Source organism: Parasteatoda tepidariorum, chromosome 10 (assembly GCF_982258835.1).
Source record: "Parasteatoda tepidariorum strain Cologne lab strain chromosome 10, Ptep-v5.0, whole genome shotgun sequence".
Classification (NCBI taxonomy): Eukaryota; Metazoa; Arthropoda; class Arachnida; order Araneae; family Theridiidae; genus Parasteatoda; species Parasteatoda tepidariorum.
In genome coordinates this window covers 967,532-994,334 of record NC_141764.1, presented here as the reverse complement: position 1 = coordinate 994,334, position 26,803 = coordinate 967,532, and the positions used below count along the sequence as shown (strand labels likewise).

Here is a 26,803-nt window from a genome sequence, read left to right as displayed (position 1 = left end):
TTCCTTAGTGCTCTCCTTTAAAATATGCACTCTCATTGCATATTTTATTAATTTAAATAAATTTCTCATCTCTAGCAAATCGAAGAGAAAAACATTTAATATTTTGGTAAACAAAATAAGTTTGATTGCATTATATTTAATTAAACATTAATGAGAATAAAATTTAGATGTATGTGAACACCTCTTCTCAATGCTAACTCAGAAGCAAATTTATTTGTTATATCGTTAATTATTTGAAGTTTTTTTCCAAATGTTTTAAATCATGAAAACCAATTAAGACACTAAGAACATTGATCGGAGGAAAAAACTGACAATTTACGCCGGAAAAAAGTAAGTAGAGTGCAGAATAAATATTTCACCCTGAATAAGTTGCTCTTATGATCAGATTTTCACCAACTAGGTAAAGATCATAATGATTTAAACTTGCGACCTGAATTATGTTAAGTGACAAATACTTATCTATCAATAATAAGCATAATTAAAGGTCACTATTTTGTACCATTACAATCAAAACTCTGAAAATCCGATCATTGAAACAAAGGCACGGTTACTTCATTTTTCGCACAGCTGAAACAGAAATGAATTTAATTTAAAAAATATATTTTATTGAAATTTAATAATGTTCTCTTAATTGAAAATTTTACTGTAACCACCTTTAATCAATCGAAGCAAATTGCTAGTCTACCAAAAAATCCAAAAACTAAAATTAACATACATAACATATTTATTTCTATCTAATTTACAAAGCAAATGAAGTTGAAACTTCATGTCACAACAATCTTACAAAATTGCCACTTTTACAATAGTATACCGAACAATTTAATACAATAAATATATCTAAATACAATATACAAAATATTTACAACCACTTGAAAATTTAAATGGAAAAACTTGAAATAGCTAACTATAAAAACACATTTTGCAACAAATTTTCCCTATAATAAGACCGCAATCATAAGACCGTAAAAAGGTTGAACCAGCGTTAAAAAAAACAAAGCCACTTCTGAGTTTCACTAATATCTCTAAACTACTCAAATTCTTAAAGAATTCTTTTACAACTTTATTGTTACACATGAGAAATAACGCGATCTAATAGTTTAAAAATTTTATAAGTTCTAGCCTTCCTGGAGGACTTTGCTTAAACTAACCCGCATTTGCGTTACATGAGAGGAAAACCAGGAAAACCGCCCACGGTTAGCTTGACGATATTGGATTCTAAGTCGTGATCCGTCTACCACTGAGGATATTTTACGTCAGCACTTTGGTCTGTGCAAGCTGGCAGAACTGTTATCAATCAGCCATGGATGGGATTTGAAATTTAGTCATCTCATTGGGGGACAAGTGTCCTATTTTTTAGTCTCATTCACCAAAAAGTTCACAAAACTTCGTCGACAACACATAATCTGGAGACTTAACATTCAGTGCGACTTTCATTTGTGCTTTAAAAACAGCTTCAAAAAAACAAGGAAAAATAAAGTTCATCGTCTCACCCACTAGCTTAACAAAAAAGTTATTGACACGTTCTTTGTGCTGGTAACATTTTTCCATCCATTCACTTGTTTCCTCTTCAAGTCATTTAATTATTTCTCGAAACCCTTCATCCTGTGTGGTCATAGCATCTCAAAACTTACACATCAGCAAAAAATCAAGAATACAGACAATCCTGAAAAATACAAAAGACAAAAACAGTACCTTGGCACAAAAAGGAAAAATTAAACAATCTAATCAAATGAAGCTGAAAAAAAAATATTTACAAATCAATATTTTAAATAAAGTATGTCATTGAACAACATGAAGGATATTAGTGAAGAATTATCCATCATAGATCGTACAGTTACAAAAGTTCAAACATTTGCTTTTCATATATTAAAAGCTTCTAAATATTGGTGCAACGACTTATTTGAGCTTGCAGACAAACAATTAGCTAAATATATAATTTAAAACAAATTTAGAGAAAAAAAAAAGATTAGCTGGTATATCTATAATGAATTTAAACGAAGGCAAATTAAAAAATTTTAACTATTAGATGAGTACTTTTTATAAAATCCAATCACAAAATCAATACAATTTACTAAGTCAATGTTGATAACTAAGAGGTAAATAAACACAATGAAACCTTACTTCATTAATTCAAATTGGAAAAGCGCACAAGGCAGCTGAAAACCAAATTTGTATTATATAAAATTGAAATAAGACCAAAAATATCTTAAGTAAAAATAATTTAAAATAAAATATAAATGTGTGTTTGCAAAACAGTACTTCATCAGGGGACACACTGCCTGCAAACACACAGGAACCTTTCTGTTAGTGGATTTAACCCAAACTAACTGTTACTGTTAGTTTTGGTTAAATTTTAGTTTGGTTAGTTTTGGTTAACAAAACTGTTAGTTTTGGTTAAATCCACTAACAGCAAGGCTCTTGTGTGTTTGCAGGCAGTGTGTCTCTAGATGAAGTACTGTTCTGCCAACACACATTTATATTTTCATTGTAATTAAGAATTTGTCTTATTTCTACTTTTAATATTAATATTCATGCTAGATTTGGAATTCTAATCCAAAATTCAGTTTTATTTCCAATCGTTTGTACGAACGTATCGTAGAATATAATTCATCTTAAATTTAGAATTTCATATTTTCCCCACAAATTAGGATTTCTATGAAAGAAATATTTTAAAAAAGATTTAAGTAAAAAGCTTCAAGAAATTAGATGCAGATGTTTTAATTTTATTATTCCGAATGGACGTTAAAATTTTTATCCCCTATAAGCAACTTTTACAAAGACACCTTTAAAATAAGCAAATTAAATAAAACTAACGTAACGCTACAACTCGTTATAACAATGAGCAGTAGTATTTTTATCATTTTAAGCAAATTAAGCCTAGATATGAAAAACTAAAATATTTATTGATACTTGAAATTTAAAGAAATTTGAAAGTTCATTAAAGTTTTAAATGACATTTATTTTAAAATTGAATGACGCATTTAAAGCTTTTCTTTAAAGATTATGAACAACTTCAGTAATTAAATCATTATGAAAAGAGGTTTTCAAAACTCTGGATCCAAAGTGAAGTTGACTCCTTTTCAAAATAATTAAACTCTGCAGAATCCCTATAGAATTAATTTTTAAAAAACTTGATCTAAGAAAGAATGCAAACATTTTTTATATTAATACAAATTTATCCGTATCAAATAGTCAAACATTTATTAACTTCTACAAATGATAGACGGGGGTTAAATAGATTTCTAGGAAAAAAAATTCACGCATTTTGTTTTTTTTTAATTATTCCTAAACGGTACAATTTCGTATTGTGCAAACACAACACTTAAAAAATGTTGATCTTAATTCTACTCACAGCTACCGAAGCTTTTACCGTTACACTTATAAACAATAGTTATTCTTGCATTTAAAAATATCGACTCTTAATACATAGAGATCCTGGCGTTAACAAATTTCGTAAAATTTTATATTGCGTTTAATAGCGTTACTCTTTTTAAAATTCTCTAATATTCGTTTTACATTCCTTCAACAAGAATTCATTACAGTCAGTATGACAACAATGTACAAAATTGATAAGACCGTAAAGAGGTTGAACTAGTGTAAAAGAACAAAGCCATTTCTGAGTTTCTCTAATATCTCTAAACTTATAAAATAATTCTCTAAGAATTTGAGAACTTTATAGTTACATATGAGAAATAGCGTGATGTAATAGTTTAAAACTAGCTTTCCTGGAGGACTTTGTTTAAACTAACCCGCATTTGCGTTACACGAGAGGGAAACCAGGAAAACCACCCACGGTTAGCTCAACGGTACGAGTCGTGATCAGTCAACCACTGAGGATATTTTGCGTCAGCACTGTGGTCAGTGCAAGCCTCGTATCAACCAGCCATGGATGGGATTCGAAATTGAGTCATCTCATTGGGAGGCAAAGTGTCGTATTCCAGTGTTAATAGCAAGTGTCTCATTCCCAGAAAATTTACGAAACTTCATCGACAACACATAATCTGGAGACTTAACATTCAGTGCGACTTTCATTTGAGTTTTAAAAATATAGCCTCGAAGAACAAAGGAAAATAAAGTTCCTCGTCTCACCCACTAGCTTAGCAAAAAAGTAATTGACACGTACTTTGTGCTGGTAACATTTTTCCATCCAATCACTTTTTTCCTCTTCAAATAATTTGATTCTTTCTCGAAGCCTTTCATCCTGTGTGGTCATAGCTCCTCAAAACTTGCACATCAGCCACCAATCAAGAATACAGACAATTCTGAAAAATACAAAAGAGAAAAACAGTACCTTGGCTCAAAACAGGATAAATTAAACAATCTAATCCAATAAGGGAGAGAAAGAAACAAATATTTAAAAACGAACATTGTACGCTTTTGAACAATATGAAGAGTATACCTGCTGTAATACATTTGTACTTTCAAACATCAATAAAAATTTAATTTACAGTTACTCATCATAGATAAGAGTTCGTACAGTTGCAAATGTTCAAACATTTCATTTTTCATGTACTAAAATTTTCAAAGTAAATATATATATTAGTGGCAAGATTTATTTAAACTTTCAAGTAATATTCTAGAGAGTAGAGTCGTAATAGCCTTGTGTATATCTACCACTACAAAAATATAATTCCAAAACACTAGTATGTAAGAAGTGTTAACTCAATTCTATTGTGGGATACCATTTCATAGATGAATGTTTACACTGTCTATAACTTCTCTCCACATAGCCTAAAGCTTTACTAAAAAAACATTTAATTAAAGATACTTAATTGAATATTTCATTTTAAAAATGTATTGAACTTTAAAAGTTTGAACTTTATACCTGATTCAGGTGCTTTCGATGTTTACAGTATTCAAGATACTTAATAGATATTTTATTGTAAAGCTGGAAAAATACTATGTTGGAATTGTTTATTTTAAATTTCTACATTGTCACTCACATTTGAATGTTTGTCAAATACAGAAGAGTTATTCAATTAAATTTTGATTGATGAAACGAATAGGAAGGAAATAAGAACAAATTGATATTTAATGACAACTGGTTTATCAATTTGTTTAGGGTCATTTTAAAAGATACGGATATAATTTCATAAAATTTACTGAAATTAAAGCTCATACAAGAACATAAGAAATACATATAATTAAAAGCTAGAAAATTTTTATTTCTATGAGTAATATCATTACAAGCAAATGACTTTTAACATATTAAAATTTAAAGTTAGAAATATCTTACTAATTTTAAAATATAAAGTGTCTTCCTAGTTTAAGTAATGTTTAAATAAAAATTAGGTTATACGTGCTTACTTATTTTCTTTGTCTCACAGAACTGAACGATTTTGATGACTAAATGGCCATAGGTTGATGGTTATGGGTTAACATCAAAAAGTAAGATTTTATAAATTTGTTATATGCTAACAAAAATTTTATCCCTTTTATTTGACCAAAATGTATTTTTAAAAACTCCGTTAAAGTAGTGAGAACTATTTATGTCGATTCTAGGCAAACTAAAACTTTTCATTAAAGCAAATAATTTAACTTTTTAGCGAAAATTAAGAGCTTTAGTTTCACCTTGAATAGTTAAGAAAATTTGGCTCTACAGTTCTTTGTAGACTACTATTTAAGAATCGTTCATTTAGATTCTACTCTTCTGGCCAGGGCATTAGATTCTTGTAAGCATTTTGAAATCCGCAGTACAATATACCAAATTTCAACCTGCTTCTTATTCGAGTCAATATAGGCATCAAAATTTTGAATGTTAAGGACTATCGGCAAATGTCTCCAGAAAATTCTACACAGAATGTACAGCTCATTTAAGGTGTTTCCTTGTACCATTTATATATATTGCACTTAGACTTCTGAAAACTATTCCAAAAAATAGCTATTATATTGTCAAGCAATTTTAACATTGCCCGGTTTTCTGAACCCTATGTGAAAGCAGGTTAATAAAATGTTCAAATATTCTTCGCAAGTATTTCACTCTGATATTAAGCCAGATTTTCAAATTGAAATTTTGGTATCAAAATTGTTAATTGTAGAGACAGAGCTTAAGTCTTTTAAAGCTAATCATAAAAACCAAATTAAAGTTTAACTCAAACTTTAAGCGGCGCCCGTTAAAATTTTCATAAATGTCCCATTTTATTCCTTAACGAATCTTACTTAGAAGTAATGTTTTTCTATATCTGGAAAATATCGTAGATGAAATTAGATAATTCAGAGCACTATGAACGTCTGTACTCTACAATGCTAGTCAAGTGCTGGGTGACTTTTCAGGGCACGGACCCGCAACCTTTTGTTACAGTCCAGGACCTTACTCTTGACCACCTCAGCCTTTTAAAAGTTAATTTAACGAGAGCGAGAAAAACTTAGTAGCTAAGTTAACAGTTAGATTTCGCTGTAAGTGCAAGGGTACTTCAGAGACTGCAGGTCACGGAAATGCGATCTACCATCGCAATCCAGGTCCACCCAGCTCTTATGACACCCCTGCCCTTACTGCACCTTAGTCTGAAAAACGAAAAATTCCCAAACGGTTGGACGAGTGTGAAGTTCGAAGAGGTAGCAGAACGGCCGTCTACCACTACCAATCCGGATTTCCGTCACGTTCAGTGCCGTCTACTGGAATTTTTCGTTTCATAATAAGTTTCCCTTATACAATGACATATTTGCCTGACATATATTTTTCTTTTCGTAAATATCCAACGAAAGACCAAAATCTCCTTGTAGACGTTCATAGTGCTTAACATCCTCTATGATTAAAAAATTAAATGCGAGCTTCCTGCTAATTTCGTTATTAATGAGCCCTTCAATTATTTAACTCACAGGTATAGGCAAAATCTGCCAACTATTTAGAGCCAGAGTAACTAATAAGAATTTTCCCTGTGAAGCAAATAGAAATAAAACGACGCGCTGTTTCTAATTGTTGTCTTAATGAATTTAGAAGTTTTATGCGATCAAAATGAGTACAAAGAAGCAATAAAAGAGACCTGTGCTCACATTTGTCTCAGAAACCCGAACTATGTCACGATGACATGAAAATATCTTCGAGAGAAAAGTTTTGAGAAGCATTCTGTGTGCCATAGCAGGTCTACCATTATTAGCAATATGATCAATTAAATGTTGAGAAACAGCCTCAGCCGTTAAGCTGTTCGACAGGTATACTTTTACAATTTCAGAGAAGTGATCTAAAATAGTGAATACATACCCAGTTTTTGATGGGGCCAACAATATCAAATGATATAAACTCATTGGGCATCTTAGGAATAGGTAAAGATTTAAAAGTAGGCTGGGGTATACCATACTTTTTGGTACGTAGACATACATCACAAGAAAGAACAAAATTTTTAGTGTCTGTATACATGTTTTTTCCAGAAATATTTATTAGTTATAAGCTCACAGGTTTTTTTCAGACCAAGATGAGTAATTAATGTGAGCAGTTTTTAGTACCTTGGCTTGTAAACTTTGAGGTACCACAATACATTGAGATAAATTTTTATCAGTGCAATCACGCACTAATAACTAGTATCTGAATCGATAAAATTTTTAGTTTTCTTAGCATTAATTAATGAAGGTGAGTTAATCATATCAACAATTTCAGAAATATTTGGATCCTTTTGTTGTTCATTAAAGAATGTAGTTACAGAAATTTCATTTTGAGGGTCAGTGTTTTGAATAGAATTTACAATTTGGTCATCAACATTAGCATCGACAAAAGGTGAACTCGTTTTCTAACTTCTACTAAAGTAATCGGCTAATTGATTCGTTGGACCAGCTATATATTTTACTTCATATGTGAATTCTGACAGCTGTAGAAGCCAACGAGTTATAATATCAGCAGGGGACGTTACCTTTTTATAATGAATCAAAAGGTTTGGAATCAGTGAGGATGGTGTTGGCATATAAACTTTTTATATGTCAAATAGTGTTTAAATGCCATTACTGATCTATAAATAGCATAAAGTTCAAATTTTACGGGGGGATAATTACGTTCTGATTGGGATAAACCTTTACTAAAGTAAGACATGGGTTTAAGTTGACCATTAAATCCTTGCATTATGACACCTGAAATAGAACCACTGGCATCAGTATTGAGGATGAACTGCTTATCCCATTGGGGAAGATGTACAAAAGGCTCAGAGAGAAATATATTTTGTAATTGATTAAAGGCATTTTGATGCTCCTCTCTCTCCACTGAAATTTTGAGTTTTTAAGGGTTACTTGAATTAGCACATTGGTGAGTTTAGGATAATTAGGAATCGGGTGGCGGTAAAAACTACAAACACCAAGAAACTTTTCAACATGTTGAGAAGTTTTAGGGGCTTAAATTGAGTTATCTTTGCAATATTAGTATTGATAGTTTTAATGACATTGCGAAAAATAACGTCTAACGAAATACGTCAAACGAAAAATTCCTAGAAAAAGTTATGAAATTACTTTTTAAAGTTTTGTAGTTTTTAACCTACATATATCGTAATGATTTCAAAACAGACTACTTCAGAATAGGATGAGTGACGTAGTGTGGGTATATCGAACCAGATTGGTTATTAAAACGTGGCACTTGTTTACGTTAGCAACTGTTCTTCGCATTCTATTTAGAGTAAGCCAATCTTGCCAAGTATAAATTCACTTAAGTGATACATTCTATTATCCTTCACAAAGATTAGATCAAAATGACTTCAGTTCTTTACGGATATATTTCTTGACACAAAGACAGGCACGAAGCCCTGTAGAACATAAATTATGCAACGAAGTTGCCAGGTTCACAAAACAAAAATTTATCAAGTTTTACAACAAAGTACATAAATAATAAAACTAAGAAATTATATTACCACAAATTCGATGTGCCATACGAGGCTGTAAGTAATTAACCTTACATTACTTAACATTAAGTTATGGGGGCAAATTTAACTCAACTTGAAACGTTCAACATTACATAATGAAAACATTCCTTAATGAAAACGTTATAATGAACATTCCTAAACGAATTCAAATCACAGCGGAGTTTTGATACGATATACCTTCAAGTACAGAAAAAAAACTATTTCACCATTGACGCTATTAAGATAGTTTTGTCACTTTATCATTGATGACTACTTACACGTGTGGACAGATTCATAACACTGAAATTATTCTAATTTCTATAAGGCATAACACTTAACTAATGCAATGAGTTGCAGCAAACTGCTTAAGCAAGCTAATCTGAATAGTTTTGCTACGCTAAGAAATTAAATTTTCTTTGAGAAACCTGTACATATGTGAAATAACCTTTTCTTTGATAAACATGTACATATGTGAAATAACCTTTTCTTTGATAAACATGTACATATGTGAAATAACCTTTTCTTTGAGAAAAGGTACATATGTGAAATAACCTTTTCTTTGAGAAAAGGTACATATGTGAAATAACCTTTTCTTTGAGAAAAGGTACATATGTGAAATAACCTTTTCTTTGAGAAAAGGTACATATGTGAAATAACCTTTTCTTTGAGAAAAGGTACATATGTGAAATAACCTTTTCTTTGAGAAACATGCACACATGTGAAATAACCTTTTCTTTGAGAAACATGCACACATGAGGAATAACCTTTTCTTTGAGAAACATGCACACATGTGAAATAACCTTTTCTTTGAGAAACATGCACACATGTGAAATAACCTTTTCTTTGAGAAAAGGTACATATGTGAAATAACCTTTTCTTTGAGAAAAGGTACATATGTGAAATAACCTTTTCTTTGAGAAAAGGTACATATGTGAAATAACCTTTTCTTTGAGAAACATGCACACATGTGGAATAACCTTTTCTTTGAGAAACATGCACACATGAGGAATAACCTTTTCTTTGAGAAACATGCACATATGTGGTATAACCTTTTCTTTGAGAAACATGCACATATGTGGTATAACCTTTTCTTTGAGAAACATGCACATATGTGGTATAACCTTTTCTTTGAGAAACATGCACATATGTGGAATAACCTTTTCTTTGAGAAACATGCACATATGTGGAATAACCTTTTCTTTGAGAAACATGTACATATGTGGAATAACCTTTTCTTTGAGAAACATGTACAAATGATTCCATCACTTGGTCATATGTACAATTTACTTGAAGAAAATTTAGAGTTAAATACTTCATGAAAGACCTTATTTACAACCATTTTAAAATATTTTTAGTTGTATTACAAAAAGTTAGTGAAACACCAAAAATGTTATGTTGCACTCTGCTTTTGATATAAATTAGATGACACCAGCTTTTCTGTTGAGTAACACGAAAGGTTTATAAAAAGTTATGATACACATAATCAATAAACGTATCTTTACTTAACAATTTAAACAGTTTTCAATGCATAATGACAGTTCCTAAAAAAGTTTTGTAAGAGGTACTAAATAGCACAGATAAAAAATTGGAATTTGATTTACCAGTATAGAAGCTATCAGATATTATACAAATAAATACAATTTACAGATGTGAAAATTGATATTCTTATTACGCAAGTAAAAATACATTTTTGAAGATTCGAATTTAATTTTGTGGAAGTTTAGCAGCATAGAAGAAAACAATCACGGTACATCATACTGGATTGCAAACAAGTGATAATATCCTAAAGATTCCAAAATTGGCGTTTTCAGCAGCAAAAACACAGATGTTGTATAAAGTGGTTTTAAAGCGGATTATCCATTTAGGATTTATTTCAGAAGTAGCACATATTCATAAAGTTTTTTTTTTTTTAAAAGAGACATTTCATAGCTTCTAAACCAAGATTTCAGAAAATTAAATTTTCAATCATAATCAATGGATATTTTCTTACTGTATCGTAGAACACAGAAAAGTAACCAACTTTAAGAAAGAAAATTTGCTAGCTCTAAGATTTACATTTAACAGATCTAATTTCATAAAATTACTTATAGAAGGACGCAAGTCATTTCTAATTTAAATGGGTATAAGTATTATAGTCTTTTAATAATGTTTACGGCTATTAATTTTCAGCTCCGTTGACTTATAATTTTGAACCCAATCCAGAAGACAAGGTAACTCCTAGATCAAGCATAATGAGAAATTTGCCTTCATGGAGGGTTTTTTGGAGGAAGGAACTAACCCCCATGTGCTTTACATGGAAAGGAAAATTACGAAAACCTTCGACAGTTAGCCTGATGTAAGGGGAACTCTAACCCATGATCCGTCTATCACTGAGAATATGTTACATCAATCCTGGGTCGGACCGAACCGGGTGCGGAATTTGAATCAGACAGCTATCGCTGTGACCAAACTCTGGTCACCTCATTAGGAGGAGAGCGCTTTATCCCCGAGGCGCCAAAGTTCTGGTTATGATAAATAGTGAAAAATGACGCAGAGTTAACGTTAGTTTGGTTATCCCAAAATACTCCCTTAAAATTTTTTAATTAAATACAGAATGCGGCAGATACCTAGATCTGGCGCTCTTAATATCTCCCGTGAGTCCCCTGAACTTAAATTGCGAATCCCCACTCCGAAATTATTATAATTACTTTATTTAGATTTGCAGAGATTATTAAACAGAAATATTTTCTAAATTTTTTGGAAAATTTAAGGAGCAAAGTTTCCGAATGCTCGTTTAGAAATTTTATTAGCTTTTATTTAAAGGGTCCTGGTCAGTTTAATATTAAGACACACAGCTCTAATTGAAATTTGAGCATCCCAGGTGTTCACAAAGTACTTATAACTTCAATTGACGATAATTCTCATTCAGAGACAAAAAGGTATGAAAATTTAGATTGTTCTAGTCGGAAAAAAAAACTTTGAAACTTCCGTTATCATGCAATGTAGTAAAATCATGCACTCTACATGTTTTAGAAACTTGGTAAAATGCAGATTAAAGATGAATTCTTTCGTTAAATGAGGGCGATAAATTCGTTAAATTAGAGCGAACCTCACTGTATTGTCATCTGTTACGGAACTAAAAGGTATCAGTGCTCTAATTAAAACGGATTTGTAGGCGTAAAAATGTAGTAAAATGGCTTTGAGAGATTAATATTACTGCGATAATTTTTTCAATTTTATACATCTTGAATGTTCAAAGTTTGTCTTAAGAAATGTTTCAGGAAACCAATTTCTGAGAGAGAAGGTTTCTATTAATTTCTTGAAACTTTGAATAGGATTTAGTTTAAAGTTTGATTTTACAAAAACAGTAGCGAGAAAACATTGAATGATAATTATAAGCAATTTCGTGCAACTTCGATACTCATTAAACAAACAGTAGTATTTAGGGAAAATTTCTTTTAATATTTTTATATTTACATAAACAACTCGAAGATTTGAGACAAATGCGAAAAGTGAAAAATTTATAGTAAAAGGAGGTAATAAAAATTTAATTTCTTACAGTTATGTTTATGCTGGTTCTTTTAGTTTAATCTAGTTACAACAGTTATGGAATATAGAATAATTATAGCAAAGGAACAGAAGTTTCGCTACACGGAATTGTATTTAAACGTTATAAAAACATTTCATTACAAGTTTAAAAACTAAATATGAAATTAAATTTCTGTCCAATTTAAATGTCGTAATTAAAGATTTTTCACATGTGATTTAATTGTAAAAAGTTGTTAAACGGGAATATTTGGTGACCGCAGGAAGCTAGTAGACCCACGAACCGGGTTTGTTCGCGGCAAGCTTTTGATAAATACGGCTTTAGCGGGTATTTGACGTCTTCAACGTAACAAACAATACCAGGCAGGGGAACCAGCCACCACAAGGAAGCAATGTGCATTCAATGCCCAATTCTTCAACCCTACTGATGCACTAAAGCCTGTTTGATTGGCATAATAAGTTTAACCCGCAGTAAAAATTTAATAATTTACTTTAAGATGAAGTACATGGATTCGTGGAATTTAACCACTGTAACTGAACGTCTGTCTAGAACAAATTATCCTAGACAAGCTTATTATTTTAAGCCTGTTCTCTGTTAACTGTTTGAGTGCGGCGAAGCACTATCGCGCTTCGCTTGTTATTTGTCAAAAAGGAGGAGACGCTGCTGTTGGTTAGTATAGGTTGGGTAGTAGTTGGTTGGTAGTAGTTGGTTAGTAGTGTTGTACGTATTTCATTCCGCACTATTAGCATAGATATAAGAAAACTCTTCAGCACTCAAACGGTTAAAGAACTAGTTCTTAAAATAAAAATTTTGCACTTAAAATTTTAAAAAATTCTGCTTTTGATATATATTTCTAATGTTTTTCATTGTGAATATTACTTTATAATTTTTAAAACTTTCTCACTCAAATTTGTAAATACATTATATAATATATGAATACATTATTCGAACATAAATATTTTGAATATTTAAAACAGAATAAACTAAATTGATAACGCACTCACTGGGGGATCAGCCGTATTTATCAAAATTTTTGGATATTAATCCAGCTTTAACATTTTACAAGGCCTGAGAAAACTTCATTAATTTTTAAATGCCGATAGAAAGCTATTTTCATACTAATTATACGTGTAACTAGATGCAGATACCTTTAAAAAATATAAATATTAAGTGCCTTTAGATAAATGTGAGTAGCAGTAAAGGTAGGAGTGGGGTCAAAAAAGGGAGGCTAACTCTGAAGAGCTATTTTACTAGCGAGTTACGTATTGATTTGAACCTTGCCCACTTAAATTATTTCTGCATGATTTTAATCATTTAAATACAGAAGTTCACATTTAAGGTAAATTCCTAACAGTGAATAAATTTTTAAGATCACCTTAGACACAGAAAATTGTTTAACAATTGTTTAACTTAGGAAATACGTAAGATTTTAGAAACTAATCACAATCCGAGAATTATTTTAACAATAATTACCGTTAAAAAATTCCCTATAAAAGGTTAGTGTAAAGAGCTTTCCTCAGTAGAGAGAAAATAAATTAAAATTGAATCGAAAATTCATAAAATTAGCTATACGCTCGCTTAGCAGGCAAACAAAGTATTGGAGATTCCCTTTTCTCAAAATTTTATTATTTAACATTTATCTAAATATGCATTATGGTTGAGAAAAGTGAGGAAATTTTGAAAATCAGTTACGTAAAATATAAGTATTTAAATTAAAATATCGCCGAGCCACAGAGTATCACATATTTTCTGATTAAGAAAAATCAGTTTCAGCAATTTGCGTAATTTTAAAATTAAGAAATTGTATAGTCATTGCTTAAATATTACCGATATACACAGTCCAGTCACATTAATGTGACCACCTGTCAAAATCCAGAATAACCACCTTTAACAGAGCGAACCGCTTCGAGACGTGCAGGAAGAGAGTCAATTAGGTTTCTGAAGGTGTTCACTGAGATGCTAAGCCATGCCGACTCCAGTGTCGTGGCCAGCTGCCCTAGATTACGCGGTTGAGGATCCATGGCGCGAACAACCCGATTGAGGTGGTCCCACAGATTCTCGATTAGGTTTAAATCCGGTGAATTCATTCTGGTGCTCTTCGAACAACGCACACACACTGCGAGCTGTATGACACCTCGCATTGTCCTGCTGGTAGATGCCATCATTCTGAGGAAAAATCATTCGAATGTAGAGGTGGACATGGTCCGCAAGGACAGATGCGTACTTGTGCTGATACATCGTGCCTTCCCCAATGATGAGTGCACCCAGTAAATGCCAGGAAAACATCCCCCAAACCATAATGCTCCCTCCTCCAGCCTGCAGCCTTCCGACAATTGTTGCAGGATGTTTGATTTCAGACGTTTCACGCCGTATACGCCAACGTCCATCTGTGCGATTGAGCATAAAACGTGATTCATCGGAAAAAGCCACCTGCTGCCACTCTGTGGGCGTCCAGATGCGGTACTGGCGTGCAAATTCCAGCCTTCGTCGCCGATGAACAGCAATCAGCATAGGTGCATTAATCAGGCGTCTGCTGCGGAGGCCCATGCGCAGCAACGTTCGCTGAACAGTGGTTGAGGATACACTCTTGGTAGTTTCTTGATTCATCTGGGTGGTCAGTTGCTCAACAGTTGCACGTCTATTCGCCTGAACGCATCTCCGTAGCCTTCGTTCATCTCTGTCATCTATGGCCCGTGGTGCACAACATGTGCCGCGCCGCTTGTTTTGTATGGTGCCATTTTGCCATGCACGGTATACTTTTACCACGGAGGCACACGAACAGTTCACAAAATCAGCCGTTTCCGAAATGCTTCCACCCTTGGTCCGAAAGTCAATAATCATGCCCTTTTGGACGTCGGATAAATCGCTACGTTTCTGCATTACGCCAACGATTGAAATGCTTTCAGATGCCTTAGGACATCCTACATATACAATCCACTGTAATGTGCTGCCACCTGCCTTCTGTGATTGGTTATTTCACGTTGAAGTCGAAAGTAGGTAGTGGTCACATTAATGTGACTGGACTGTGTATTTCCTTGATTTACCCTAAACCTTTTCATTTTATAATTACTTCATATGTTTCTAACCTCATTTTTACTTGATCCTTTATCTTTTTTTACAGTACTGTCAAGACTATTAACATTCATACAAGGAGTTTAAAAAAAAAAAAACGATTTAAGTTAACTGCAAAATTGTTTCTGGATTTACGAAATAAATTATGCCTGCAGATTAGACAGTTTTACAGTGCTTTTTAATGTCTAGTATGCTTAAATCTGTTGCCCCAAAAGTAAACATTCAAAATATTCCATAATTTCGAATGTCATATTATAGCTAGATGATAAAAGTAGGACTTGTTATGTATTCAGTTATTGAAGAGTGTCTCGTAATTCTAGAACAATGGGGAACTATGCCAAATAGTTTGTCAAATAAAAATTTGGGTCAATCAAAATCTCATTGAAAGCCTAGAATATTCAAATTTCAAGTGGAGCTCTAGGCGCTTAATTAACAAAGAACCAACTATTTCTTAAGACAGCAATTTTTACATAAGAGTAAAATTTATTTCACTAGTTTAGCATTAGCCACTGTTACTAGTTAAAGTAATGAGAATTCAGTTCTCTTCAAATATTTAAAATATATCGGCCATGTTTATTAGCTTATTGTTTATTCAAAAACGTAGTTAATAAATTGTTCTTCAACTATTAATTTTGATCCATTCGAACGAGAGATTAAGGAATCTAAACAAATTCGAAACTTGCTGAATCCTCCACCTTATAGTATATTTCTGAAAGACCATTTTAAAAGCAGTGATGATTGAATTCTAAAGATGACTTCTATAGTAACAAGCAAAAAATCAGGGAAAGATACTTTGTTACGGTGATCAAAATATCAGCTCAGGGGATAGAGCGTTAGCCTTCTAATGGGGTGAATCGGGTTCGAATTCCAACGATGGTTCCTTGATACGAATTCCGCACACGGCTTGCACAGACCACAGTGCTGACACAAGATATCCTCAGTAGTAGACGGATAATGGGTTAAAGTGCTCTTAGCCGCCAGGCTCACGGTGAGGCGATTTTTCTTAATGTCAACTCCCGGGCACCTCCCCTCGCCGCGGTTTTATTAAACAACTGTTTCATAGTCTTTTTTAGTAACCCTCACTGAGAGGCAACCCTGTGCTCGTCTCAATACAGTACTCGCAAACATTGTAAACGAATCTCAACACTCTCCGATATTTTTAAAAGTTGCTTGTTGAATTAAGTGAAAATTTTATAATAGTTCAAGACTAGAAAAATTCAAATATCGAGAAAAATACTTCGTCCTTCAATAAAGAGGTAGAAAAAACTGCCGAAATATCGTATAACGACACCACACAAACACAATTATTTCAGTTAATTAGACAAATATTTCGGTTGAAATAAATTTTTAAATAGAAACTATTCCTGTAAATTAAATAAAAATTCGGAGTAATGAAATATTTATATCTTCAGAATAATCAGATTCTTTTGAATACCTTAATAAATAAACTAGGTTTTTAAAAAAAATTAATAATCTCCTACATAAATCATTACATTATTAAGTGTTCATATTTTAGCTCTATTTTTTTAAAAAATAGCAAATTTTTTTTACCCAGTATGAAAATACCAAGTTTTTTAAATTGTTTCCATTTTAGAAGCACGATTCGTCTATTTTAATAAGAACGATTCAGAGAAAAGCAGGATAAAAAAGTGAGATGTGTATTTTAATTTATATTCTGCTTCAAAACGGAGACACAGAAAACGTTATTATTTTTAAAGTATTCATTAGTCCTTTAAAATTCAAAACAATTTGAGTTGCTCGAACCACATAATAGTCTCATTTGTAACAACTTGCATTTTATTTATTTTTGTTTACACAATGGCTTTTGTTTGCAATTTACTTTGAAAGTTCAAACATTTATATGCATCAGATTGTCATGCATTCTATGTGTCTGAAACTGTAAGACGTATTTTTTCTGTCCCTTGCAGAATGGTAATAATATTTTCTTATTTGGCAATAAAAATCTTACTTTTGCTGCGATAACTCATCGAAAGAGTTGTTTTATTATAATAACATATATTAATTGTATTAAAGAAAAATAAGTTTTCAGCCTTTCAACCCAATTGCTCTAAAATTACTTTCTTTAAAGTAAATTATTACATATAAAAATCAAGATTCTCTTATTTTACTCAATATCTTGTCATAAATGAAGTCTTTCCTGAATCAAGAATAAATAAACAGAGGGTCTTTAAACTGTTATATAGTTAGGATATGAGAATGTCAAAGTAGATTCTTACCGTTTAAATTATACAAACATTATATTTTTTACTTTACAAGTTCTACGAAGTTTTCCTCTATCGAAATTGTGTTAACCTATTAAATTTACTTCAACTGCTACACAATTTTAACCCTTCAAGACCAAAACTGGAATTTGCTAACACGCATAAAGGAATTTATCGTTTGGGACGTAACATTTACAAAAAAAAGTGTCAAAACAATGTACGATTGTTTGGACGTAAATATTATTGGGACAAAAAACTGCAAAAGGGAATCATTAAAAATTTAATGATAGATATCAATCTCAAAAAAGATTTAAAAAAAAGAATAAATTAAGGTATAAAGCTAACACCAACAATCTCCACATCATTACACACATACAAAAAGAAAATGCTTGAAACTCACAAATTGTGCAGTTACTTAAAGGTTTTAAAAACTAAACAGTAAGGTACAAAAGCCTGTTGCATTATTAAATATTACTGCCACATGCTTGATAAAGACACCATGAATTTTTGATATAAATTAATTCTGATAAATAAATGATTAATTAAATTCTGATATAAATTTGAATAAATCACAATTTGAAATAAATTTATAAATATAATTAAAATGCTATATCCTACTCTCAGAAGAGGGGAAAAAATGCAGATAAATAAACTTAAACTTTTAGAACCAGATAAGAATTATAAACCAAGCTTAAAATTAAGAAACCAAAATTTAAGAAATAAACAGGTGCTTCAGTAACTAAATGTAAATATGTGTATAAAAATATTTAATAAAAATTTTTTTTAACAAATAAGTAAAATATTTGGAACCTGTTTTAGTGAAGCCTTCAACTAATCCGGTACCATCAATTCTATCTGGAACGCTGCCGGGATTGGTTGACTCCAATTATTGAATTCCATCTAACTTGAATTATTGAATTCCATCTAACATCTATTCCAACTACATATTCCTCTGGAATTCCTGTTGAAATTGACAAAAATGTCATCAGTATAGAAAGCTTAAACTAAATTAAATATACACTGTTTACAATATAGGGAACTCTAACAATCAATGTAGAACAATAAATAAAGTATAAAATATAAAGTTAAGGGTTTTACACTCTTTTAAAATACACAGGATCAATAGTCTTAAGCAGAGCTTATTAAGAGCCTTGATTCAAATTTAGCAGCCAGTGCATTTTTACCAAATTTCATCTAAAACCAAGTGCAGCATAATTACGGGTCAATTCAGGAGAAAATTCCATTATGTAGCTCTTCGAATGATATTATCGTTAAAACTTACAGCAAAAATGCTGTCACCCTGAATAACTTTTGTTCTAATGATAGGATTTTTACGAACTAAGTGTCAAACTTAATGGTTCCTGGGGGTGACCTCAAATGCGTTAGAGCTAACTATTTAGAAATCAGACAAAAACGTACTTTCCCTGAATAAATTTTTTTAAATATTTGGAATCCTGACCCTTTAAATCGGGGGGGGGGTCGACAAAATGTCGAAAAAATTTGGTTGCAATTAAGATTTATATATTGCGAAAGTTTAAAATAATGCAAATAATCTAACCATAGAAAAACAGTAAAAACAACCATAAGGAAACTCCAGGAATATAATGACAAGATGGCTAAAAATAGTGTGTCTCTTGCTAAGCTACGAAGAGAATTTTTGGATCTAGTTTCTGGGCAATGAAAACAGTTTAATTTTTAATCCTTTGAAAATTAAGTTTGAATCTATTAAATTACTTATGATTTTCCAAGATTTTAAAATTTGAATGTTGAACTACTATCTTACTTTTTTTAAAGCTGTTTTAACGTTATTTGTATAAAAATTTTGCACTAAAACTAAATTTACATTAGTTATTATAAATTTATGAAGAGTTGTATGGCTATTTGCTTTATTGAAATTATTTTATTTATATTCACCACAACATTCAATATTTAATTACCAATAAGAGTTTGAAATCTTTGAAAAATTAGAATTTGTCAAAAGATCGCGTCAATACCCTGAGATCTCCAGTAGAGTAAAGTTTACTTTTTCGTCGAATTTTGTAGTTTTGGATTATTTCGAGATTTGGTAATTTTAATTTCAGTTTTACTAGTTTTAATTGTTGAATTAGAGAAAATAATGTGATCTCCCACTATCCTTAACTATTTCCAGCATTTATGCAAACAAATTCTTTCATTTGCACTTTTTTTTAAAAAAAACTATTAGGAGATGGTCACAGAAATTACAGGTGAAAAAAATAGTTTAGCAACAATATTTAAAAATTAATGCTGTTTGCAGGAACTATTCTTCCCACCGCCTTATATAAGGTAAAAATATTAAAAGAAATTACCTGAAACTAAATGCATATGTGGTAGATAATTTAAAGTTTTTCCGAGTTGAATTAACAGTATAGATTTTCTATCAATAAATCAGTGACCTTCATTGGTTAAGTAATCTGTGGTTTAATTTATGGAAAACTATAAATAGAATAAAAATGTTCGAATTTCTTCCTATAGGATTTAAGTGGATACCTTTTAAGCATTTTGAACATTACAAATATCGTAAAACAGAATAGCTAAATGCCATAAAATTTCTCATTTTTAAGTTTAAAAATGACATAAAATTTTATTTAAATTTATACTTTGATTATTTAATAGAATTTATTTAGTGTAGTGTAGCAAGCTTTGCATCTTTCCTATCAGTTCTTTTATTTCAGTTGGTTTGTAACAGTTCTTGTTACAAAAATTTAATTTTATCATCGAATTTCAAACTGTGCGGGGGGGGAGGACAGTATATAGATGATAAACTCATAAATTATGATTATTGTTTTAGGATTCGCCGAAATATTGGAGATTAGTTTTTAAAAAAAAACTTATTTCGAAAATTTTTTTAAAAATGTTTATTTCTTTAACTATGCTGATGTATGTTAATTGTAAAAAATATAAGAATGTCAGTATTTAGACTCAAACAAAAACATTGCAGCGGATAGAGTTTAAATATAAAGGTTAGAGAATTTTAAAAAATTAATTCATGATTTCGTTTTTGGCTGCTTACTAGGGTCATGGTTTTTGCTTCATCAAGGCAAAGCGGATGGCCAATGTGAAAATTATATAAATAACCATTTAAAAAATACACATCCTTGCAACATTTGTAAACAAACAAGTAATTTTCCGAATTATAATTTTTAAAGAAGTCTTCTTCCTACTAATATAAGAGAGTTCACTCTTGAAATTATTGATCATACATAAAATATACTACCCTACACGGGAGCTCAAAAATTCATAAGATTTTCGAATGATATTAAGTAAACTTAGTTTGCAGTAAAAAAAAAGTGGATATTATTTACTCATTTCACTAGTTAATTAAAAATATAATTTAAAAAATTAAAAGGAAAAGTTAGATTTATAATACCCCTAATTAAACAAGAGTAATAATTGTTACAGTTTGAGATTCTTCACAAGATAAAAGGACAAATTCGTCTGCAAAATAAGTTAAGTTAAAGCCAGCTTACGCATTCTTGAAATTTTTGCATTCTATAATCTAAATTTTAAAGTCTGACAACATGAATGAAATGATTCCTAGTCAAAGGAATCAATGTTAAATAGTTGCAAAGCCAATTGATTCGTTAGCCAATTGAATCTGTTAGAAAAAGAATTTTTGAGATGAAGATTCTAAAAATAGCACTGTTTTGGAATTTTTGCAATTTTTTAGTAGCTGTTTAAGAAAACAAGGTACATCGAGCATTTTCCTGATATAGCAATATTTTAATAATAATTTTGACAATTAATTATGAATTTTACTATGAACTAGAAAACAAAATATAAAAGCTGATGTATTATCAAATTCTATCAGAAAATTACTTTTATCAAACTAGACTGTCGTTGAATAAAATGTTTTTATTCAATAAAATGTTTTATTCAAATCTCTTCAAATTACGAATTAATTTTAAGAAGACTAAACATGAAACATCGTATTTTATAATTTGGAAAAAGGATTAGCAATCTTATAAGCAAAAAAAAATATGAAATTTTACTCTACGTGTGCGCAAGTTTCTAGTAAGTTAACCACATTTAAAATTAACCACCCCATTTAAATATTTCTTAACGTTCGCAAAATTATTTTTTAAAAACTTTTTCCGGCTTCTACCAAATACAAAGAGTTGAAACTTTTGATGAACCGGTAAGAAAAATTTATACCTCATAATTCAAAATTTTTTCATACACAATTTCATTAGATAAAAATAATTATTCGAAATTATTTTTTCTTCATGAAATTATCTTTGGATAAATGGGCTTCATAAGTAGGTGCAATTTTTTATTGAATTGCTTAATTTGAAATATGACTGAAAACGCAAAAAGTGAAATTAACATTAAGGGATCCAAACTTTGGATCAATCTCCTGCCCAAACTATGGGAACCCTTTTTCCCAGATTGACGCTACCCCCTATATTTTGAAATTCAAGAAAATGCTAAAAATGTTGCTTATTCAGAAAAGTAAGATTTTGTGTCTAATTTCGTAACTTAATAGTTAGAACTAAATTTCAAACTTTTCAGTCACCCAGCAGCACGATTAAAAACTTCTCTCATTTTAAACATTCACAAAAAAAAGAAATATTATTCCTTCCTAATATTTCCCTTTAACGTATTTTTCATCAACTAGTAACAATCTAGAGTTATAGGTTTTGTAATTTGTGGCCAATATGTAGTTCAGTAATCTACGAATTGGCACAATATAATGTGAAGTTTAAGTCAGTCCTTACCGGAGTTTACCTTAAGCAAACTTTTAAACTAGCAAAGTCGATACCAAACATCGTGGGAAAAAAAATCTTTCGAAAAATCGATTTTCTAATTTAGATCATTTTATATTAATTAAATGATGTAAAAAAGCATAAATTAAAATCATAAGAATTTGTAAAACACTTGACAATATTAGTGTTATTTTGCCTTTTTATTACAAAAACTTGTTTTTGTGAGTGTTTTGTGTAGTGTTTCTCAAAAACAAAAATTTGCATCGAAGTGAAAATTGAAATAGTTCCATGCGCTATAATTTTGATGACTGTTCCAAGAAGCAATTTTCACACACTCTTTAGATCAATAAAAAAAAAAACTTTTAGAGTAAAATTTCAAAATAGGGTGTCATAACATAGTTTATAGTCATTTCAATAATTTAAAACGTTCATAAAGGGACAACTTTTATGTTTGTTTTTACCTTTGAACTTGCAATTCGCGAACTTTTGAATTAAATTCTGTGAATGAAAAAGTTTAATAAAATATATAGCTATCAATTCAATTACGCATTAATCTAAAATTGCATTTAATATTGATTCTTTTTTTAATAGCGTAAAGCAAAATATAATACTTCAATAAACCTAATTTATGAAATATTTTACGGAATTTTCATTGCTTAAGAAACAGATTCAGTCCACCCGTTTAATTAAAAATAAAATCTTATCAGTTTTAATTACAACGCTTGAAAAATTTTCTGCAAAATTAATTCTATTGAAATAGTTTTTATTTTTGAGATTAAAATTCGCGGCAGACGAAGCACTCTAATAAGACGTAAAATTACATTTAAAGCTCTACGACTTCAGATTTTAAAAAAAATATATACATTGAATTAAAGTTTAGACATGATTATCAAGAAGCAAGAGATGAAGCGGATTTAGACTTACCCAGTGAAATTTCCTATGACGCGACGAATGTGTATTACGCAAAGAGTCACTTTTCGAACTGCAATACTGCATTTCAAGAAACAGACAACACGAAACAGATAAACACGAAACACTACAACACGAAACAGATAAACAGAATGAACGAGAAAATGATGCACTTTTATAGAATGATAACAACACGTGAGAACGCCTCGATCCGCTCATTTTTGTTCATATCCGAATTCACAAACATTAAGCTAGTTTCGTCAAGCGTGGAGATGGCTGGTTCGAATCCTGCCTTTGCCCTGTATGTATTCTTCGTGATATCCTTCATCAAATTGTTCGATCTGTATTCTACTTGACAAAGGTTTATAAGGCTAAATTGAGCAAACATACCTGCACATGTATGTAATTTCTATAGAGCAATAAAGTGCCATCGTGGGTGAGGGTAAATCTGTCGCTAAATGATCTGAAGCGTGGAGAGTTCGAATCCTGTCGTAACCCTATCACCATGCTTTTCTTTCTTCCATTTGAGGTGGGTCATTGCTTACAGCACACACACGCACGCACGCACGAATAAGTAAATAAAAAGATTTTATGTGGTCTAGAGGTCGGGAAAGCTTGACTGAAAGGGCATTGGACACATGTCTGAGAGGTCGAGGGTTCGATTTTCACCGAACGAAGAACCCGTGTGTACAAATGGGCCACTGGTGCATGCTAAACCTGTAGGAATCACAAAGTCCTCCAAGTTCCCGTAACAAACCAATACCCCTGGGAGTATTGGATCTGATATTGAATGTGTTCTTGTTCAGGTCGAAATTATAATCTGCGGATGGATGGATGGATGATGTGTGAATGTGCCTTCCCTGTAAATGTGAAAGAATGCGAATGTGTTCTCCCTGTAAATGTGATATGACGTATGTTGTCTCAGGATCATCCTCAGGTTTATTTCAGCTCTAGTGCTACTTGAAAAAAGGCAAGTAACAGTACCAGTTATGTGGTTAGATGCACCGGAGTTTTTGACTTTTGCTATAAATCTGCAGCATGGAAGTATAGAGGATTTGAATCCAATCATATCATTAGATGTTTTTGATACTTTCCATAGTGATGCCCATCTGTAACTTCCATTGCCCATATTCTATTACATATTGACACGAACTTCAAAGCAGTGAGCTCACAAGGCTTATGCATAAAAAACGAGTCAAAGTTTTGATACGATTATGTCTCAGTGTAAAGAATTTCTAGGTTAGGTGACTAGTGTTAACGCTTCCTTAGAACTACACAGTCCCGCAGTGGACTAGAGTAAAGACACGCAGAACGACAAAGTCAAGCCTCTCTGAGTGTGATCAGTATGCGAGTGGGTGACCACTTTGATCAGCGTGCTGAGGGACTGAGGGTTCGGTCCTCGTTAAACTGTTCCAATATAAAGTGCTTGAATTCGCTCACAAGTTGTCTGGTTACCGAAGCAGGGACGCCATCTCCTCTGCGGAGGATCAAACTTGAGATGAAATGTCTTCGGATCATCCTCTGTGATGTTTCCCAGACTGTCGCCAATAGCCCATAGTACAGCTCTATTGCGATGTAAATGAAGTACCTACCAACCTGATCGAGGAACACCGGAACACGCACAAAGGACTTATTAATGTTTGAGGAGCGCGTAGGATAAAATAAATATTAAACTATTAAACATTATAAATAATTAACTGAATAAGAAATAAAATAAACTGGAAATGCAAGAAGAAGATTTTTGTTTCGAATAATATTTCACTTAAATTTCAGGGGCCTCCCTGGCCGAGCGGTATCGCCGGTCCAAACGCTCTGTTAAGCGTGGAGGTAGCGGGTTCGAATCCCGCCGTAACCCTGGATGTATTCTTTGTGATGTCTTTCTCTGAATTGTTCTATCTGTATTTTCTACTTGACAATGACTTATAAGCCTATATATTGAGCACACAAGTCAGCAAATGTATGTAATTTCAATAAAATAAATAAAATTTAAATTTCACAAGAATTGACAGAAACTTCCCTCTTCGGCAGCAAAGCTGACAAAGACATAATGAAGAGGGATCGGAATTTTTTTTTTATCAAAAATAATTCTCAATATGTTTTACAAGTAGTTCGTTTACGTTGCACTAGAACTGCACAATGGGCTATTAGCGACGGTCAGGGTTCGGTGGTAAATGTAATTTAATCTCACCGGTTATTTCAGGTTTTAGAGAAGCGTGCTACAAAAAATGGGTGATAATCAACGCTATCATATCTAGTTGTGGCTGTGTGGTCACGGCAAGGAATTGTTCGTATCACTAATGAATCCGAAACTATTGTTAACAACCCATTGGTATAGTTGTATTTTACCTTATAACCTTCGTTGAGCAGCCGATGCAGTTTTTCGGATTCACGACTGCTAATTTTCAACTCCATATTTTAGTAATTTTTAACCAAACCCAGAAGACGAGGGAACTCATGTGTCAAGCAGTAGAGAAAATTTGTCTTCGCTTAGGACGTTTTGATGGAACTAACCTGCATTGGCATGGAGAGAAAAACCACGAAATCCTCCTTCAGTTAGCCTGACGGCTAGGGGGCTCTAACCCATGATCCGTCTACCACTGAGGATCCATTGAGGATCACTGGGGACCGTGCAATCGCATCGTTGAGCGTATCGACCAGCCATAGCTGGGATTTGAACCAGGTTCACCTCATTGGAAGGCGAATGCTCTATCTCCTGAGTCACCATGACTCTATTCCACTGATTCATATAAAATTAAATCTATTATTGTCAATGTAGTCGAAAGCCAAGTGTTCAAAAATTACCCCCACGGGAACAAGATCTCTCAGCCTGGCATTTTAACCACCACTAAAATGCCGTAAAGCTAGCGAGTGTAAAAAAAAGAACAAGGGATAAAAATTGATAACCGTAATAGAGATGGTAGCAAGTGTGTGTCCCGAAGTCACTGAATAACATCAGTCATGACGATCTAGAAGCATAAAAATCGTTTGTGAGCTTTTTTTTATTGTGGTTAATATAAGCCCTAATGTCTGTTTTTTGGGTCCCGCAGTGGAATGATCTTAAGACACTGTTCCCTATATTGGCTGTGATCAGTAAGGGGGTGGGTGACCATTTTGATCAAACCGCATAGGGACAGAGGGTGCGCGATATTAGTTCCCGTTAAGCAGTACTACCGTAAAGTTGTCGACTAAACGCGCAGGTCGTCGGGCTACCAAAGCAGAAGGGCCATCTCGTCTGCAGAGGTTCAAAATTGCGATGGCATGCCTCCGGATCATCCCAACACCACCTAGAATAAGGACGGCCTCAGCACGGATCAATTTAGTAGTCCGATGTGACGAAGTTAACTGCGCAGTTGATAGAAAATAAGAAAGACGTCATTACGTTCGGAGTACTAAGCTGCGCAGTGGTTGAAAATACGAAATATGTCATTACGTTTGGACTACTAAAGGACATTTATGGTAACTCGTGCTCTTTTCTAGGAGGTGTTGATCATCCTCGGGGTTGCTTTCCAGACCGCCGCCAATAGCTCATTGTGC

The 26,803-nt window shown here is 32.2% G+C and overlaps 1 long non-coding RNA gene across 2 annotated transcripts; it reads right to left on the bottom strand.

Moving 5' to 3' along the window:
* Nucleotides 1-706: 706 nt before the first annotated feature.
* LOC147802068 (uncharacterized) lies at nt 707-23,824 on the bottom strand. Of its 2 annotated transcripts, XR_015430015.1 has the most exons (3): nt 23,285-23,824; nt 18,447-18,597; nt 707-4,262 (listed from the first exon to the last, which is right to left on the bottom strand). It is a non-coding gene; the product is annotated as an uncharacterized LOC147802068 (long non-coding RNA). The 2 variants fall into 2 exon arrangements; XR_015430014.1 differs by lacking the exon at nt 18,447-18,597.
* Between the last annotated feature and the right edge of the window lie 2,979 nt (nt 23,825-26,803).